This window comes from Schistocerca piceifrons, chromosome 5 (assembly GCF_021461385.2).
Source record: "Schistocerca piceifrons isolate TAMUIC-IGC-003096 chromosome 5, iqSchPice1.1, whole genome shotgun sequence".
In the NCBI taxonomy this organism is placed as follows: domain Eukaryota; kingdom Metazoa; phylum Arthropoda; class Insecta; order Orthoptera; family Acrididae; genus Schistocerca; species Schistocerca piceifrons.
The window spans coordinates 188126706-188146365 of NC_060142.1; positions in this window are offsets into that span (position 1 = coordinate 188126706).

Genomic DNA, 19660 nt, shown 5'->3' on the forward strand with positions numbered 1-19660 from the left:
GTTTATTTACACACTTTTTTCAAGTAGTAAAGGTTGCAGCAATGAGTCGCAGTTAATGTTTATTGCATATCCAGATTCACTGTGTGGCCGTCTTCAGTGTAGCAAATAGATGTTAAATCGTGAAAACCATTTATATATACACATAGTGCCAGTTGGACAGTTCATGTCCAAAGTTGAGTATGAACTCAATTGCAAGCACAATGAACCCTCAAATTCAATATTTCCACATCTAAACTGTCTGTTTTATGTAGTGCCAATAAGTGACTTCACTAAATTCACTTATTGGCACTATAGAAATTGTACGTAAGTCGACAAATGCAGCTCGAGCTTTGTACCATGCATTAAATTCATCAAAATACATAAAGAGTGGTTCTACGCTTTATCTTGCAGTCCGAAATACTGTCATCTTCGGCTGTCACATAGTGGAAAGTACATGGCATTTCTATGAAATAGAATACTGAACAGTAGTAATACACATTCGTATAGGTAATACAAAGATTGCTATGCACTCAGAATCTTCCAAGCATTAGAGCGACACCTTCCTAGGGCATTAAGTTTATCTTGCAGTACAAAATGTTTACCATCTTCTACAGATAACACCAAACATTACGGTAACCCTCGTGATAGGGTATTAATTTTTTCTTTTCAGTACAAAACGTTCATACTCCTGCTGATAAAGCTAGACAGACAAGACAGCGATAGCTGACTAAAGGAAACAGCCATCCAGTACTGAAACAGTATTGCAAAACCAGGAGCTGACAATGTATGTGCCTTAACTTGACAGCGCGTGTCAGCTATAAAATCTTAAAACTGTAGCATAACGCCAGTAGCTGGTAGTGTGTACGTACAGTGGGCGCCAGCTACTCAGGGTGCCAGCTACCCGCTGTAACAGTGTAACGTATCGCCCTCCTTTAATCCAAAAACGGATTGGAATGGAATGGAACGGATCGTAATGAAACAGGCCACGGATGAGGACACTTACACATCTGAGCGATTCCTCTCTTAAATCATTCATTAAGTTCCGAATAGTTCTGAAAAGTTTCGATTACTTACACCTGATAAGTCAAATCACCATATTACGGCAAATATGCGGGTGAATGACATTCACCTGGGTGCTGCTGAGTGAGATAGTACCAGAATGTAAAGGAACGGATCAGAATGTAGCTCACACATACAATTAAAAAATGGGATGCCAATACCTGAATGCAGTTATGAGGAATGATGGTTTGGTGATATGGTGACCACCTTCTCAGATATTACTGGATGTGGAAATGTTCGTCAGTTGACTTGGTGGCTGTCTTTCCCCAGACATGCAATTGCTTCGACTCGGTAAAATTTGAACCATCGGAACGCATGGTGGGAAATGTTAGGGTAATGAGGGTCAGTTGACATGGCAACTGTTGTTAGCTCCCAGTGATGACCATTTGACAAGGTGACTGCCATCACCTTACAAGTTAATTTTCCTCAGACTGGCAAAATATGACTTGCTTGGATACTGTATCAATGTGCACACACACCCCCATCAGCAAGTCTAATCATGATATTGACGAAGTCAGTTGAGATATGTTCTATTACGTTGCAACTTGTTCTGCCATTCAGTTGCGACTTGTTCCGCCACTCAGTGGCGATGAGTCATTAAGATGAGACTTATCGGTGGCAGCAAGTCAAGATTTGTCCCAACAAGCAAAATGCTTAGTTAAACTCATGAAGTGACATGCACAGTTCAGTATCCTATTCACAGCATCATAATCCATGCCCCATTTACTATGTCTTTTACTGGCCATTAACACATCATCAGGAGTCAATTAATTACAGTTTCACTGTAACTTGCAACTTGTTATAGTTTTGCTGTAACATGGAGGGCAACCAATCAGCTGATACCCACTGCACATACACTCTGTTAGCTACACGTGTTACGATATGGCTTTAAGATCCAGTAGCTTAATGTTTGACACTATCACCAGAAAATGAAAACGATTTTTACAGCAAGATAAAGTTAGTACCCTGGCATGGGCCGCTATAATATTTGGGTGTCTTTGAAGGTATAACAGCCCTCACCTCATATTTGTGGAAATGTGTATTAGTACAGATATGTATGCTATTTCGCAGAAGTGCCATGATGTCACATCTGTATGACAGCAGAGATAAATGTTTTGAGCTGCAAGATGAACTTAATAGCCAAACAAGGGGTCATTATAATTTTTAGTTGTCTTTGACATCAGAGACGAGTTTTGACGAATTTAGATATGTGGATTACATTGCCTACTTTGATAATTCTCGTTGAAAAGTGCACTTGACGGTGTAAATTGGATTAGCAGTAACGCTCATGCGCGTTTTACAGTGTTATAGAATAATTTGTTATCTATTATGATAAATTTAAGGCATATCACAAAGATCGAACAATCCTCTTTGATTAACTTGTTATTAATTTCATTAGTGCCAATAAGTGAGCTTAGTGAATTGTAATAAATAATGCAGGAAATTTATAAGTGGACATAATTAATTTCAGGTTTCATTGTGCTTGCATTGTGTGATACAAAGATCGAACAATGAACGCTCACAAACGCTACTTAACCTCTAAATTAAATCAGTAGTCGTGCTAAAAGTAGCATATGTGTTTTTTAATCAGTATATCGCATATTTTGAGAATTGACCCAGTTCTATTTTGGTGCGAAGCTCGAATTCTTGTTCATTGTTGGAGATCTTTGTAGTTATACTTGTGTATTATGCTAAGCAACCTGTGTGTGTGTGTGTGTGTGTGTGTGTGTGTGTGTGTGTGAGTGTGTGCGTGCACGCGCTTATTCTAATAAATGATTTTATTTCACTGTCAAAGATTGTATTTTCGAGGTACCGTCCTATTATCTCATCCTTGTCGATCATTGTGCTTTTTTCCTAGCTGACTCACTGCAGTATGTCTCGATTCCTTAATCGAACAAACCATATTCAACAGTCCCCTGTAACACACCACTTCAAAGGCTTCTAATCTTTTCATTTCTTTCTGCCGATACACATGTGTCGCACTGGAGCAGAAGTTTGTATATTTTCGTACATAATTTCCAGTGATAAGATCTGTATTTTTAGATGTGAACAGCTGAATTTCTTTTGAGAAACCCATTTTACTACGTCTTTCTTCCATTTTACATGTTTATATTATTTCTTAATGTATTCTGCTTCTAAGATGGCAAAACTCATCACCTCTTCAAGAGCCTCTTGTCTACGCTTAACGTTTAGGCACTCACCATGCCCATCTGTTGAGCAAACAATTAAAATACTTTTTCTTTGCTTTTGACCGTGTTGTAGTCTCAGGAAACATTCGTTTAATTTCGTTAAATAAGTCTTTTAAAAATGCAACATCAGTACACCAAACAACGTAATGTTATTTTTGTGCGCATGTACCATAGTAGAAAGAACTCATGACTAAATTTGTAGGTGTTCTGGGGTAACAGGGGGTGCAAAATTTATCAGACAGAGTTGCCTGATTTAGCAGCAACAATTGCTTCAACCCGGCTAGTCATCGAAGACAGATAGGGTTTAACGTCCCACTGGCAGTTAAGTCGTTAGAGGCATACCCAATTTCGGAATGATTCAAAGATGGGGAAGGAAATTGGCCGTGGCCTTTCAAAGGAAAAATCCTGGAGAGATTTAGGTAAAACGTGGAAACCTAAATCTAGATGGTCGGAAGTGGATCTGAACCGTCGTCCTTGTGAATTCGCTAGTCGTTGAATGGAAAAGAGCTTGGTTGACCGTTTGGGTGACATTGCTTCATGTCTATGCCAGAGTTCATAACTCGTAGTGGAAGGCGATTGGTGGCGTGTCAGTCTCCCAGTAACCGATGACCAAACGTTTTGAGTGGGCGACAGACATGAAGAACATATTGACCATGAGAATCGTCTACCACTCTCTGTATTCATTTTGGACTGAGCAGCAGGGGCAACATGCAGTCTTCCGTCATCTTGTTGAGATTACCTGCTATGCAAACCAGACGTGATTGTGTTGTGCACCCAATGGCACCTCACACCATCAGGCCGCGTACAGCAGCTGTATGACGACAACGGATGCAGCCTGGCAACGTTCGCTATCCGCGGTCCCAACATACACCGACACGTCCGTCTTGACGCTGTACACAGATCCGGCACTCGCCTTCTTAGACGTGGTGCCAGTTTTTTGAATCTGGTGGTATAGTTATTGCACCACTGTCGGCGCACCTCTCTGTTTTCGTCTCAAGGGAATCTGCAGCAGCAGCCGCTGTACTGACAGTTCGCGTGCTCCGCAAACCTTCGCAATCATCGTGTGGATGCTCGTCTTGCTGTAAACAAATCCGTTTCTTGACATGTGACGTAACTGTACCATTCAGCAATACAGACCAGACAAGGTGCCTGTCCTCTCAGGCGCTAGTTGCGTGGGGTCACTTTGATCTAGCATGGTGTTGAGTATGGTTCTCCTGAACTAATGGATTCCATATTCACTTAGCATTCTTGAGACCAGGACCAACTCGAGCAGTAGTATCGTGGAACGATAAGCTGCAGTCACGATAGGCCGCGATACTGCAACTGGTAGACGTTTCCTTTCTTACATAAGACGTAACACTGAAACAACATTCAAATGCAATTTCTGAATAAGAAAGTCGCTGCGTAATCTGTCCTTACGTACAGAATGTAGATTGCTTTACACCTACCCACCACGTGCGATCGCGCTAAAATTCTAGTCTACATTGGCACCTACATACGTATTCCTGAATCCACCATATGGTGCCTGGCGGAGGGTACCTTGTACTACTTCTAGTCACTTCCTTTCCTGTTCCACTCGGAAATAGAGCTACAGCAAAACGACTATCTTTATGCTTCCATACGAGACCTAATTTCCCTTTTCGTGGTCTTTACGCGAAATGTGCGTTAGCGGCAGTAGAATCGTTCCGCTCTCAGCTTCAAATTCCGGTTCTCTAAATTCCCTCAGTAGTGTTCCTAGAAAAGAACCTCACCTTCCCTCCATGGATTCCCATTCGAGTTCCTGAAGTATCTCCATAATACTTGCGTGTTGTTCGGACCTACCGGTAAGAACTCTAGCAGCCTGCCTCTGAATTGCCTCGGTATCTTCCTTTAACCCGACCTGATGGGGAACGGAAACACTAAAGTAGTACTGAAGAATGGGTCCCACCAGTTTTCTACACGTCGTCTACTTTACAAATGAACCACACTTTCCTAAACTCCTCCCAACAAACGGAAGTCGAACATTTGCCTTCCCTGCTACATACAATCCTTACATGCTCGTTCCATTTCATATAGCTTTGAAACCTGCAGTCTAGATATTTAACCCATGTGACTGAGTCAAGCAGCACACTGTTAATGCTATATTCAGATATAATGGAATTGCTTTTGCTACTCATCTGCAATAATTTTCATTTTTCTATGTTTCGAGCAAGCTGCCATTCATTGCAAGAAATAGAAATTTTTTTTCTAAGTCATCTTGTATCCATCTACAGTCACTGATTGATGACACCTTCCATACATCACAGCATCATCAGCAAACAACAGCAGATTGCTGCTCACCCTGTCCATCAGATCAATCATGTATATAGAGAATAATGGCGATCCTGTCACACTTACTTGGGGTTCTCCTGACGATACCCTTGTCTCTGAAGAACACTCGCCGTCGAGGACAACGTACTAGGATGTTCCAGGCACTCACATACCTGGGAGTATTCCGTAGGCTCGTACCTTCGTTGACAGTCTGCTGTAGAGCACCGTCTCAAACGATTTTCGAAGATCTAGGGCCGACCGATGTGGCCGAGCGGTTCTAGGCGCCTCAGTCCGGAAACGCGCTGCTGCTACGGTCGCAGGTTCGAATACTGCCCCGGGCATGGATGTGTGTGATGTCCTTAGGTTAGTTAGGTTTTAGTAGTTCTAAGTCTAGGGGACTGATGACCTCAGATGTTAAGTCCCATAGTGCTTAGAGCCATTTGAACCATTTTCGAAGATCTAGGAATGTGGAATCTAGCTGTTGCCCCTGCATCCATGATTGCAGGATAACACTGAGTTTAGCATGAACGTTGCTTTTAAAACCGTCCTCATTTACTGACAGAAGGTTTTCTGTCTCAAGAAACTATATTCGAACTCAGAATATGTTCAAGAATTTTGCAGCAAACCGCTAATCATATCCATATCGAAGCATTTAGTATACGTCATGCCAAGTTGACGTTTGCTGCATGCTCCCTTTGTGGATTTGAAGTTTAAAGCCCACCTGTTCATATATCACAATTCTTGTTCACTTTTGGCGATTACTGTATTGATCTATCACTAGCTATCGGTACCATGCCGATTGTTTTCTGTTCAGTACAACTCTATATCGAGATAATGATTTACCTCCTCCATTACCTTTTCGACATACAAATTATCAGTTACGACAGTAAGCACCCACACTTCAAGTCTCCTGTTATTGGCCTATTCTATAATAATCGAGTACAAGTTAGCAGCACATGTATCAGCAACACCCCTGAGAGAATTGAAACTCCTATCCTAAACAATCTTCGCTTGTTGCTCCCGGAAAATTGGGTCCAAGCCATTCTTACCACCGTAACTTAAGTGAAGAATTGTCCCTCTAGATCACTTGGTGGAGTTGCACCGATGCTCCGAGAGAGCCGACAAAGTTGTTATCGTCGTTAGCATTCAATTGCCGCAGCTGTGACCTATTGGGTGCAAACTGCAAATATCCCTAGCTCGGAGTTGGACTTTCAACCACGCTGCCTGCGGGGATCCGCCCTTTCTTCCCTGAAATACGCTGCACGTAGCGTTTACCAACAGAGACGCGTAACTGTCGTAGCGGGACCTGCCCGACGTTTCATTTGTATTCGTCAGCCGCATTGTAGGGGTTCCCTTTCAGGCCCCGAGCGCATTGAATGCGCTCCTGCTATCTCCCATGTCCTCCCCTCCTCTCCCCGCCACCCTCCCCCCTCACAACTCCTGCGCGGAGCCCCTTTTTCCCCGGGCACTCCCGTGTTAACACAAAGATTTCCTTTCCCCGGCATTAACCCTCGTTTGCGCGTGTGAATGCGAGCCGCCCTCTAATCATGGCTGCCATGCCCCTCTGGTGGCGCTCTAGCACTGATCAGTGCTGCCAAAATCTGCAAGCGTAATGCAGCTTAAGCTGGAGCAAAGGGACATACGCCCTTTTTTTTTAAAAAAAAAAAAAAAGAAAAAAAAGGAAAAGCAGCTGGAAATGGGAATAAAAAGGCAGCGACGCCTGCTCTCGCCCACAGCGTGAAGTGCTCCGTGCTCATTTGGTATTCATTTCCCTTCTTTTGATATGTACATAGCATTATGTGCTCGCATTAAAACAGCTGTGGTACCATCTGGCAAGAAGTCGCCACTCGCACGTCCGGCGGTCGAGAAGCACACTTTTGACACCACAAAGCAGGTTGGAAATATTTCGTTGCATTTTTCAAGAGAATTATGTGAGACAGAACGTGAGTTTTCACTTTCGGAGAGATGTGGGTAGGACACTGGGCTCTTAGTCCAAAGGGGTATGACTCAAATCCCCGCCCGACATCCATATTTCCGTGGCTTTTCTATACTTTTCACGTGAATAATGGGATGTTTCTTTAAAAAAGGCCCCACACGATGTCTCCCCTACTCCTTGTCCAAATCGGCTTTCTCAACCTCAGCGATCCCCACATCCTTAGGACATAAACTGGCTTCAGTTTTTCACCATGTTAACTCATTACAATCCGGAGATTAGCTGTCCCTACTGGAGGTCGGCACTTCCACAATCATTCTAAGATAAATATAGAAAATTGTGTACACCATCTGCATGTGAGTTGTCTATTCTGGTCTGCCTCATTGTGTCATCTTTGCTACGCAAAGATGGGGAACCAGCCACGTGATTGGCAGGATGTATTAAAGAACTGCTAAAAACCCTGTTCGTGCTCTGCGGTGTACCAAAGCAATAGTCATCAGTCTGACGCATCCATACATTGCCTTTCTCCATTGGTGTAAAAATAAACCTGTTAGGGCAAAAGAGCATAAGTTGACACAGATTTTAATCCGAAAGATACGAATCACAATTGAAAGTTCTCCGCGATACACCGCAATACGTTTCTAACAGTGCACCTTCCATTAGTGCGAAGAAGATGTGAATAATAAAATCATGCCACACTGAAGTAAAAGTGAAACATTTGCTTCTAAAATAGGGTCAGGTCTAATTTCAGTTTTTCGTCTCTTATTAAACAATGGAGCCGGCCAATGTGGCCGAGCGGTTCTAGGCGCTTCAGTCCGGGAACTGCGCTGCTACTACGGTCGCAGATTCGAATCCTGCCTCGGGTATGGATGTGCGTGGTGTCCTTAGGTTAGTTAGGTTTAAGTATTTCTAAGTCTAGAGGACTGATGACCTCAGATGTTAAGTCCCATAGTGCTTAGGGCCATTTAAACAATGGAAAATACACTTAGGGTTCTGCCCCTAAAGAGCGAACTAGTTATACATCAAGTGGACAATAACATTTCTGTGGAGGCATCAATGAATGTCTTGAGAAAATAATTACTTCCAACGGGGAGAGTGACTGCAGCAACAAACGTACAGAAAATAGATTTTTTAAATTTTCGCAATTTACTGGAAAATGTAAATTTCAAGACCATTTGTAAATGCAAAATCGACTTGATGTACGCGTCCATGGGCCATGATCAAAAGCGTGCCACATGTATTCGGTTACCCCTTTAAATAACAATCGAGTAACAGTCGTTCAGTATGGTATCACATGGTTAGTTAGCTCATACCGTGGGGAGTATCTTTTCATTGCTGTCAGAGGTAATAACATTCAGCGGAGCGGGCTTCGGATTAACAGAAAAAAACACAACTACAGCATACACATATCACCTGTGCAAGATCAACACGCAGTACAATCATAATTTTGCCTTTAATGTTTTCAAATAATAAAAAAAAGCAAATAGAGAGTTCATAGCTATAAAAGCACTGTCGCTGCCAAATGAGCAAAAATGTGACGTACTTCAGACAAAAAAGGAACGATGCTAGCTGTAAACACAAAAGAACGTAGAAACAACGCAACGAGAGTTTTTGAAAACAGCAGAACACAGAAATGAAATTGTATAAATACGCCGAAGACGTACATAACGAAAACGCCACAATATGGCGAACTACGAACTGAGAGCAAATGGAGCCACCTTAAAGAAAACTATGTATCTTCAAATATCTGGTTCTCAAAGAATACTGAGAACTGTTGGTTCGCCCATCACTATTCATTACTTGTCCAAACATATTATAATTAACAAGTTTGTTTGCATCCCCATTCTCCACAGCAAGCACAGAAATACTTGTTTTGTAAATAAAACCGCCTTTTCCTGCTGCCTCTTAATTTCTTTATGCCGGACGCGTTTCGCCTTTTTCTTGTTCTAAGGCATCATCCGTGGGATCTATAACGATACAGCTTTGTTATTTTTAGATTATTAAAAAGTTCAAGTCACGATTAGTGTTGTATGTATGGACATCACCGTTTTTTTTCAAATTGTGATGGATTATTTACAACGAATTTCATTAGCGGAAATATGTACTGTGACGGTGCAGGTAAAGCGTTGACTCCTTGAAGACGTTACGTCCTTGGGAGAACACCACATATTATTCTTACTTCTTGCTTTTGTGCAATCAATACTTTGTTTCTAGGTGATGAGTTACCCCAGAAAATTGATCCGTAAGACATTATTGAATGGAAATATACGAAGTACGTTAGGAGGTTGATATATTTGTCTGCAAGATTAGTACAAGAACAAAAGCAACTGAATTAAGTTGTTTGAGAAGCTCAGTAGTATGCTTCTTCCAGTACAAGTTTTCATAAATACGTACACCCTAAAATTTGGGGAAATTTGCCCTTTTTTAACAGCTATAACATGTGCCCGGATTTCGTCCCTGGATGATGTTAGGTCGGCGACCGTTGCTCTTACATCGCGTCGATCTTGACGTACGTCTGTCCTACGCGTTTTCCCATAACCTGGTTTACAGCTGTGAGAATGTTCCACAGACGACTGTTGAAATCAGGGTGTGTAGCAATTAGTCGATACGTCCATTCAGCTCCCCTCCCCCCCCCCCCCCCCCAGACTTTCAATGCGACCCTGTTCAAATGGCTGAAATCGTTCGACAGGAGTTTGAACTCGTTGGTGGGGGATGGTCGTACCCTAGAAAGAATGTTGCAGACACTGTACTCTGCTAAACACAATACAATTACTGCCTGCGGAGTCAAAACAGAGGGAGCACAGACAGATGTCTTGAGCACTATCTCACCGCCGATGTCCGTAGAAAATTATTCACTAACACTCTAACCCCTCAATACGCATTAATTATACTGTGGTGTCATTGAACACATTATATGAGGGTGATGCTGTTTTCTTCTTCTTTTTTTTTTTTTTTTTTTTTTTTGGGCAGTGTATGTGCAGTAATCAGCGTCCATATTTTGTGTGTGTGTAACTATGTAAATTCAGGAAAGTAAAGATTACAGAGTTCTGTGATGAGTGACGACATACAATGCAGCAGTGCAACTTCGCGAGGGCCGTAACTAATACAGGAGTTTAAAGAGCGGAATCCATCGACAGCCCTTTGAACTGGAAGCCCCCAAATATTAACCTGAGGAGACTGGCTCTCCCTGCCAGCTCAACGCGTCACCGCTCAGTGGTTTTGAAACGCATGTCGCAGTGCATCAGCGTCACTTTCAGCACCTGTCAGGATTCAACACCCCACACGTGCGTAACGCATCGGACGCTACAATGACCGTTGACAATCAGGGGTGCCTTTCTCGACGCATTTTTTCTCCACCGATGTGAAAACCGGAAAAACCCAAGAACGACGCTCAGATGACGTCATGTGGCGTTTACGTCATCGCAGTTTAATTTGCCTGGAGCTCGAATAGACTTTTATCCCATGCTATGTCCCCGATCACATCCTTGATTAAAATCTGACCTTCACTTCTTTCGCTCAGTGGAAATATTGTGAAGATTCTTCGGGTATTCACAACATCGAAGCGTTTTATTTATTGCTAGCACTCGTTCTGTTGCTCTGGACAAATGTATTACAAATACAATTAGGAAATTAGTTTGGTAACTGTAAATGGTAATACTTTCTATAATTTTCTAATTTTCAGAACTGGTGGGCATATGATAAAAAAATTAATAAACGAATATGCCAAAAATTGGAACATAGTTACGAACACATTTTTTTTTTTTCAAATTTTACCAATTTTCCAGCTCACTTCTCCCGATAAGCACGCTGAGTAGGACATCTGCAATCTTAAATTGTCACTTATAGACTCAGCAGTACATGGAACTACCATTCTATAGTCCGTCACTTTGGAAGAACACAGTATTGAAAGGTATGTCGTAAATTTTCGTAGGAATTTTTCTTGTTTTGGATATCTGGACTCGCACTCGTAAGGTTTGAATTGCTTCGATTTGCGCGCGTAGCAGAGAGATGAGTTAGAGGTAATCTTTACTCTGCGAAATGTGCGCTAGATTTACCTGTGAAGGAAAGAAGACTTGATTTTTACGTTACTACTATTATACTGTGTGTGAAGAATGGATTACAGATAAACTTAATGATTAAATTTGTTTTACTTGTGGCAGCGGTCTGATACTGCAGCATTCTTGGTTCGTCAGATATCCAGATCAGGATTAATTTTCTTTATCAATCACTGCGAGAGAAATGGTTTTAAGAATTACATTTTGGAATTTCGTTCAAGGAGAAATTATACTTGTGAAATACTGCTACTGACAAGGGGAGGCCGCCAATTGTGAAATTCAGATTCGATTCATACTGCGCATAATAACAGCTCATGACCAGAGGTGTAATGTGGCAAAGCACCAAGATGCACTTCTCAGTCGTTGTCTAGAAAATAGACAGTTAAAAGAAACCGTTGCGGTGAAATACTCTCCACGATTAATAATTTTCTACAACGTCGGGGCGCAGCGGTAAGCGCTCGGGTTCGTAATCCGAAGGTCACCGGATCGAATCTCGCGCCATCCAACCTTTTTCTTTTATTATTTGTTTTTTGTAATACAAATGTATACACACACACACACACAAAAAGGCTGTCCTGGTAACCCGACATGACATGAACAAGGTGACGCATTCGTATACGGCACAATATTCATTCACGATGTCTGGACGAATCTTGCCACTTGTTTTCGTATGCCTCCAAGAGTCCACAGGTACGTTTGGACCCAGAGTACAGAAGACAGTCGACGAGTACGCCAAGAAGTATACCAACGTTGTTACTACATCCTCCAAATCCGGTAAACTAACAACGGGTTTGCTCATGGACTTCTTGCGTAATGCTTTGCAACCATACGTACAAAAGAAAGAATTTCTCCTTCTGATCGACTCTTGGGGTGGGCAAACGAACCCGGCATTATATGATGAGATGTTCCAGGACGATAAGAAGTTACCAACGTGCACTATAAAAGTCATTCCTCCAAAGTGCACTCCTCTCGTCCAACCGTGTGACGTGTATTTTTACCGGCAGGTAAAAAATTTGATCAAGCGCCTTCAAAATTGTGCTTTTTTAATCGAGCGAAACCGTGACACCAACTCCAGAGACGATTGTACGAGTATAAAAATCCAATCCATCGTCCACCACCAATTGTCTTCTCCGATTTTTGCCGATATGATACGATACGCGTGGTATGCATCAAACCTGACGAACGATGGAACAATTTTTCAGAATGTCAATCAGGTGTGTTTCCCAACAGATAATTTAAAAAAACAGTTGTTCTTGTAAAAATGCATCGTTTATCAGATGTGCTCGATGTCGTGCTGTTTTCTGCTTTCCGTGTTTCTATGATAACTATCTCTCTGGTTCGTGCGATACTCCAGCTACTTCTGGTCACTAATTGTTAATTATGTGCGAGTGTATACCGAATTTTTCAATAAATTGTATCCACTTGAATATTATTTGTGATATTGCGTTTTATTTCAAGTATTATTTTTGCACGACAAACGACTTTCGACAACTTATTATATGCATAATTATTGCAACTGATTGGCGGGAATTATATATATATGTGAGTGAGTGTGTGTGTGTGTAAACATTTTAATTACAAAAAAATAATAAAAAAATTTGCTTGCCGCGAGATTCGATCCGTCGACCTTCGGATTACAAACCCGAGCGCTTACCGCTGCGCCACAATGCCGCGTGAAATTGTTAATCGTAGAGAGTATTTCACCGCAACGGTTTCTTTTATCTTTTAACTGTCTATTTTCTCGACAACGGCTGAGAAGTGCATCTTGGTGCTTTGCCACATTACACCTCTGGCCATGAGCTGTTATTATGCGCAGTATGAATCGAATCTGAATTTCACAATTGGCGGCCTCCCCTTGTGAGTTAATTTAACCCAGAGTCGTTGTCCGCAATCCAAGAGTCAATTAATTTTCAGTTTATTTAAAAGCATTATGAAACATTATGAACCAAGAACGATAGCAACTCTTCTAGAGAACGCACTGCACCTTTGCACATCTCAGTAGCCGCATTTTGCATATCTGTTATCGAGACGCACTGTTACGAGACCAGTTTCAACGTTTTATTCAGTGCGACTCAGGTTAGCCAAATAGAGCAGAAAACCGATTCTTTCTTTAATTACGTTTCACAGAGACCAACTTTAGTTTCAAAATTATCAGTTTTTTTGTCAAAGCTCATAGTCAGATTTTGGGATAACAGTAAATTTCAGGCTGCGTTTCTAAGAATTCTCTCACTATCCATTCTCACACTTGAATTTTGTCACCTACATTTACAATGACGCACGTTATGAGCCTTATCGTCTGGTATGACCACCATTCAAAACAGGAAACCCACAGTTTAGCATGTAACATATATTTAACATTGAAAATCACAATCAACAGCACACGCCCACTTTCACTGCAATAAATTGAAACAGATGACTTTCACTTGTTAACATTCCTTCTCGTTTCGGGAGTCGGTGAATTTTCTGAGACTTTTTTCTCCAATAGTCAGATAAACTACACTACTCTCGATCACTATTTGCTTCCAGTTTTGTTTTTCTGATGCGCTATTTACTAATCATTTGTGTTTTCTTACAGCTCGTTGGAACAATTTGTGAAAATTTCTTTATTTATTTTGAATGTTCTTCTTTGCTATTACAATTAGCACGCAGCACAGCACAGTAAATAACAAGTCGCATAGCAGTCATTCTCAGACAGCCAATATGCAAAATTCAAGTGACAATAATATCTTAATTTCTGATGAGTCTCTGATTAACGCTGCAGAGACAAGAAAGCCTGAGGTAGATATCTTCCTCCCAAACAGTCAAGTTACGAGGAATATGGACAACACGCAGAATTCAGATGGCAATATTTTTCCCCACTTAAATATTTCTTTTGATGACGAGACGCGAGACTCGAGATTAAAAGTTTTAGATTCCGCGCAATCTGACAATATCAGCGAACAGACGACGCAAAATTTTTCGAAAAAGCAGATGTGATTGAAAACACAGACAAACAAGCAGTTCATCACGAAAAACTTAGCACGAAATCCCCCAAAAAAATGAATATACACTTATGCTTCATCACTTATTACAAGAAGGTAACATAACACTAGCAAATCAGTTAGCAAGTTATAAAGTTGATACATTAAGTTGATCTGAAAGCGGTGCTGATATTCAAGATAATAAAAGCGGGTTATAAGCTGTGAGCTATCTGGGAAAGTTATCCTTGCATTACTGAGCAACTGTTTCACCAGGTATCCAGTCTAGTTTACCAAATTGCCAACCAGACTAACATTAATTATAATCTTTTAATAGTCATCTTACGACAACCGGTGATATATATATACGGTCGTAGCACAATCCTGTCCGTCATGAAATTACCACACACTGGTATACTAAATTCATACTAATTGCCTGTGAAATCTTCTCGAAAAGAATAGCTGAGGGCAACTTTGATGATTACACCACATGCTTCACGTGGTCAACTTGGTTTACACAAAGAGTGTAACTCCACAATAATGTTGAGAATTAAAATAAATTACATCGAAAAGAAAAACCTTGAACTAGTTACTATCGTCATACTATTAACCTGATGGGTCAAACAATTATATAAGCACGTGGTACTGGTCTCACAAACTACACTCCACGTGGGTTGAACATAAAGAGAAGTTGCTATATTGAAAAATATTGTCAAGACGAGATGTTATAATCTCATTCACATTCCAATTTACGATTGATGATCTTAGTTAGAGTTACGGATCATCAACACGTGGTTCCACATTGCTCACAAAGTAGTGACTAAGCAACTACTGGAAGACATTCTGAACTTCACACTCGAATTACACTGTGTTGCAATTTAAGATAACATAAGATATTTTAAATATGAACCTGAAACAAAGGTGATTAAATTTCCAGTTAGGCTGAACTTAAGAAATCCATTGTCCTACGGACTTAGCAGAAGCGCACTTAGCCACAGATCTCACCACTTCAGACACTCGCCGCGAACAGACTGGCATTGGCCCCTACCGAGGGTACTTCACAAGGTTCATTTGAGCAGTTACCAGAAACCGCCCAGACAACAGGCTGTACTGCGCATGCGCAGCTACGATGACATAGGCAGCCCGTGCTTGGTGCTTGCTCTGCTCATACGCTTTTCGTCGTATTTCTGGTGGAATTTAGTGCGTGGTGGGGCATCACATGACCATGTGCAGCCCTACAGCATGTTGTTGAGAGGACATACTGAGTTGTACTTAGAGCAATTGTTTTATCATATCCCACACAGATAAAGGATGCAGTTCTTGGCAAAATATTTCAAAATTAGACTCCACAGCTCGAAGTACCATAAAATTTTGCTAAGGGGTGACTTTGACAGATTTTTCTTTTTTAATTCGTACTCTGCAATATTGTTATGTAGCATTTCCAACAGGTTTACATCTACACAGCACTGCAAAAAGCTATTAGGATGGAATACAAATTCTGTGCAAAAAAAAAAGAGACACTTTCTTGTGTAGCTTACACTGGAATAAAGGACAATAAATTTCATGACTATTTCAAAATGTGAAAAAATTAACATGGTTGTCTGTGAGGCAAAGAAACTGTACAACTGACAGTTTATATTCTACTCTAGGAATAAATATGAAGCCATGTGAGGAGTTAAAACTATTAAACACGTTATGCTGCCAGTCTAAAATTTAGCATAGAATGACATTCTACAAATTTAAGACGTAAACACAAATTAAGAAATAACTTCAGGCCTAGAGGAAGTACTAGACAAGTGCCTTGTGATCGAAAAACACTTTCACAGAAGGCAGATCTGTAAAATTCTGTTACAGCTGTCATTATATTTGAAACAAAATATTTAGTTCAAAACTATTGACCAAATTTGCCTACTTAGTCAGCTTCAAGTCAATGTTTACGTATGTTCGTACTTATATAGCATTAAAATACGTATATAGCATAAGTGTCATAAAAGGAACAGGCCATCGGAGACTACTCCAACAGCATCGGAATTTCATAAACCATACTAAAATGCTTCATTCCGCTCTAATCGCATATTTCTATGTCCAGATGCACTCTGAAGTACCTGATATTCAGCTTTTCATGTGGTTTTCGTGATACCAATTTTCTTGGAGGTCCAGTACTGTATTCTCATGTTTGGTTCTTTATTATGGTATAACGTCATTTGTCCCAGAAAATGAAAATTTGCACTTTAAATTGAACGAGGTTGAAAGTAGCCAATAGTGCGGAATGAAACACTTCGTTTCAAATAAACTAACTGCCTCAGCGGAAAAAAATTAATAGTAGTAAATTTCTCTATAAAACAGACAGAAATAGCTTCATCAAGACATTAACGGTTGATTGCTAATAATATGAAAATAATATAAAATCAGAAAATTGAAACTACTAACTTATTTTGGTCTTTCATGGTTATGAGAACGTATATTAATTCACTTGATGGCTCCCGGCCACAGAAATCTGTTTTGATTTCATTTGACATGGGAGCTGTAAACGAAGACACAAAACATATACACGGGTCACGTGGGGAAGGACACCCTCCCCCCCCCCCCCCCCCCCCCACTATAACTCAGCTTGCTCTGCGCAGCGCGAATCTGGCAGCTTGGGCGCGCCAGAAAAATTTTTCCGGATAGCTTCTGGCTACTTGCTGCTACTGCTCATACACCAAACAGCCACGCTTCAAGTAGCTAGAAACGGGAAGAAGGCACTGCTCACACGCGAATTCAGCTCTGCGCATGCGCACGAGGCCGCTGTCAACTGCTCATACGAACCTACAGATACAAACGGAAGTGACCAGAGAGGCAGCTTTCCTATACCAACATGACAAGGGGCGGACAGGACCGTACCAAGAATAGAAACCTCTTTGGTTTTAGAAAGCGTAGCTACCTGTTCCGACGTTGGTCCTACTGTCCTCTAGCAGACCGGCTTGTCTGCTACCATCGAGCATGCAACTAGAAATACATTTGCTCATTCATCCATTCACACAGAAGGGAAGGGGGATATACAGTATATAAAAGAAAACGGATGTAGTTTCCGTATGAGACTGTGTGACATGAATTACATATAAACTGTGTTTTAAAGTGTAGTAGTGTGACATATCGTTTTTGTTTATGTCTAAAAGTAACACGTTCCACTGCTCAGTCTCCTCCCAGATAGAGTCAGAAACACCACAGTAAATTTAGAAGTGGAATGTATGCCGTAAATGACAACAGATTTAAGAAATTAACATGAAAGGAATCCAACAGAGACCTTTCGAAGTCTCCTTGAAACTACTATCAAGAAATAGTTGAAACAAAAACAAGGAAGCAATGATTCAATCGTAAAGAATGCAACACCAGAGATGAAAACTAAACCTAAACAAAACCTATACAAGAATAGAAGGAATTGCAGAAAAACAGACAAAATTACGACGTTAGTTTTCCCAGAGAGCGGCTGAGATTGACACAAAATTTAAACAAACTAGTACATACCGAAAAGAGAAAGCTTAAATTATCGAAAAAAAGCAATAAAGTAGTTCCTGGTGCCGCAGTCGCAAAATTGCAGAGTAAATCACAAAAGCATTCGGAACAGATGTAGAGTTTAGACACAGAAACAAATAAAATTGAAATCATAGCAGACGATCAGTTCGAACCACTGAAACCACAGATCGATGAAATTTCAAACAGCGTTGAGCATATCGAAGTAAATACAGACGATCACTCAGCAGAACCAATGTAGTTTAAAGAGACCAAAGACTTACAAACCTTAGAGCGTTTGAAAGAAAGACAGATGATAGCAAACAAACAATACAGGCAAGAAATAAGTAGGTTACGCACACATCTAGCTGATATTGAAAATTATTTGAGAGAAGAACAAGAGACAAGAGATTGTGAGAGGTATCACGGGCGAGAAAAAAAATTCGTGCAAGAGCAACATTTTGGCTGACTTAGACGTGAAGGAGACTTTGAAAATGAAAACATTCAAACACGTAATTCAACCGATGGAACTTTAGTGACTTAACAATGCACGACGAATTTGACTACAAACGTTTTTTGTCGGTCATAAAGTTATCGGTTGGAAAGTTATAAAATCGTGGAAACAGTGTGTCCAGTTGTTTGCTGAGAAGTTTCATGGTGTCCAAGTGTCAGCAAATAGTGCCATGCAACGTTTAATCTGAAAATGGCGTCAGACAGGTTCTGGGTTGAACAATTTAAAAAAACATTCAGAAACGCGCCCGTACACCAGAAGATGTGGCTGCAGTTCTCCAGAAAATGCTTCGGAGTCCTATCATATCAACTAGATCCCCGTCGCGAGAGATCGACATATCACGTCGATTATGCGGACGTATACCCCACCCGGGCCTGCAATCTGGTCGCTGCCCCAGCTGGTCACCCGGTCACTGATCTGTCAGTTTGTGTGGGGAGCCCTCAAGTCTATAGCGTATCGCTACAACCCTCATAGTCTTCAAACCCTGCAGCAGAACATTTTGGGGTGAGATTTCAGCAATTCCAGCAGTCCAGTTTCGATCTGCCTTCAGCAGCTTGCTGACCAGGACCCGAAAGTGCCAAGAGGTGGTCACTCTCAACATCTGCTATAGTCGGGTTAATACTGTACTTCCTTTCCTCTACTGTGTTTCTTTGTGCACTGGAACTCTGTTCTCCGGGCCACTTTTGTTTGCCCCAACCTGTACAACAGGGCCAAAGTTTGACAGAAACGTACAGCAAATCTTTTTTAATCCAGCTTCGTATTTCTAAACTTCCAAGATCTTTACCTGTTTCTTTGCTGACAGGACATGAGAAAGAAAACATCAGTACACTCCGTGACGTAAGTTCTTGAGATGCAAGAATCCGACTAAAAGTACAAAAATATAAACTTTTATAACAACAACCGCAATTACAATAACAGTCGGAATTGGTGACAATTCGGATCACTCAATGACAATAGAGACTGAAAATAGGGGAATAACCAACAGTACCAAAAACACTGTCAGGACATAACATTTTCAATATACCACCACAGTACTACCAGCAACAAAATCCGAGTTTTTATCATAACAACCAGCATTTTCGTAATTCAAGGGGCGCCATGAACAATCCTCCACAGCAATATAGCAGTTTTGCAAACAATTACTTACAAAGGAGTAACAATTTGCATACGCAGAGGCAGCAACCATACAGTTACAA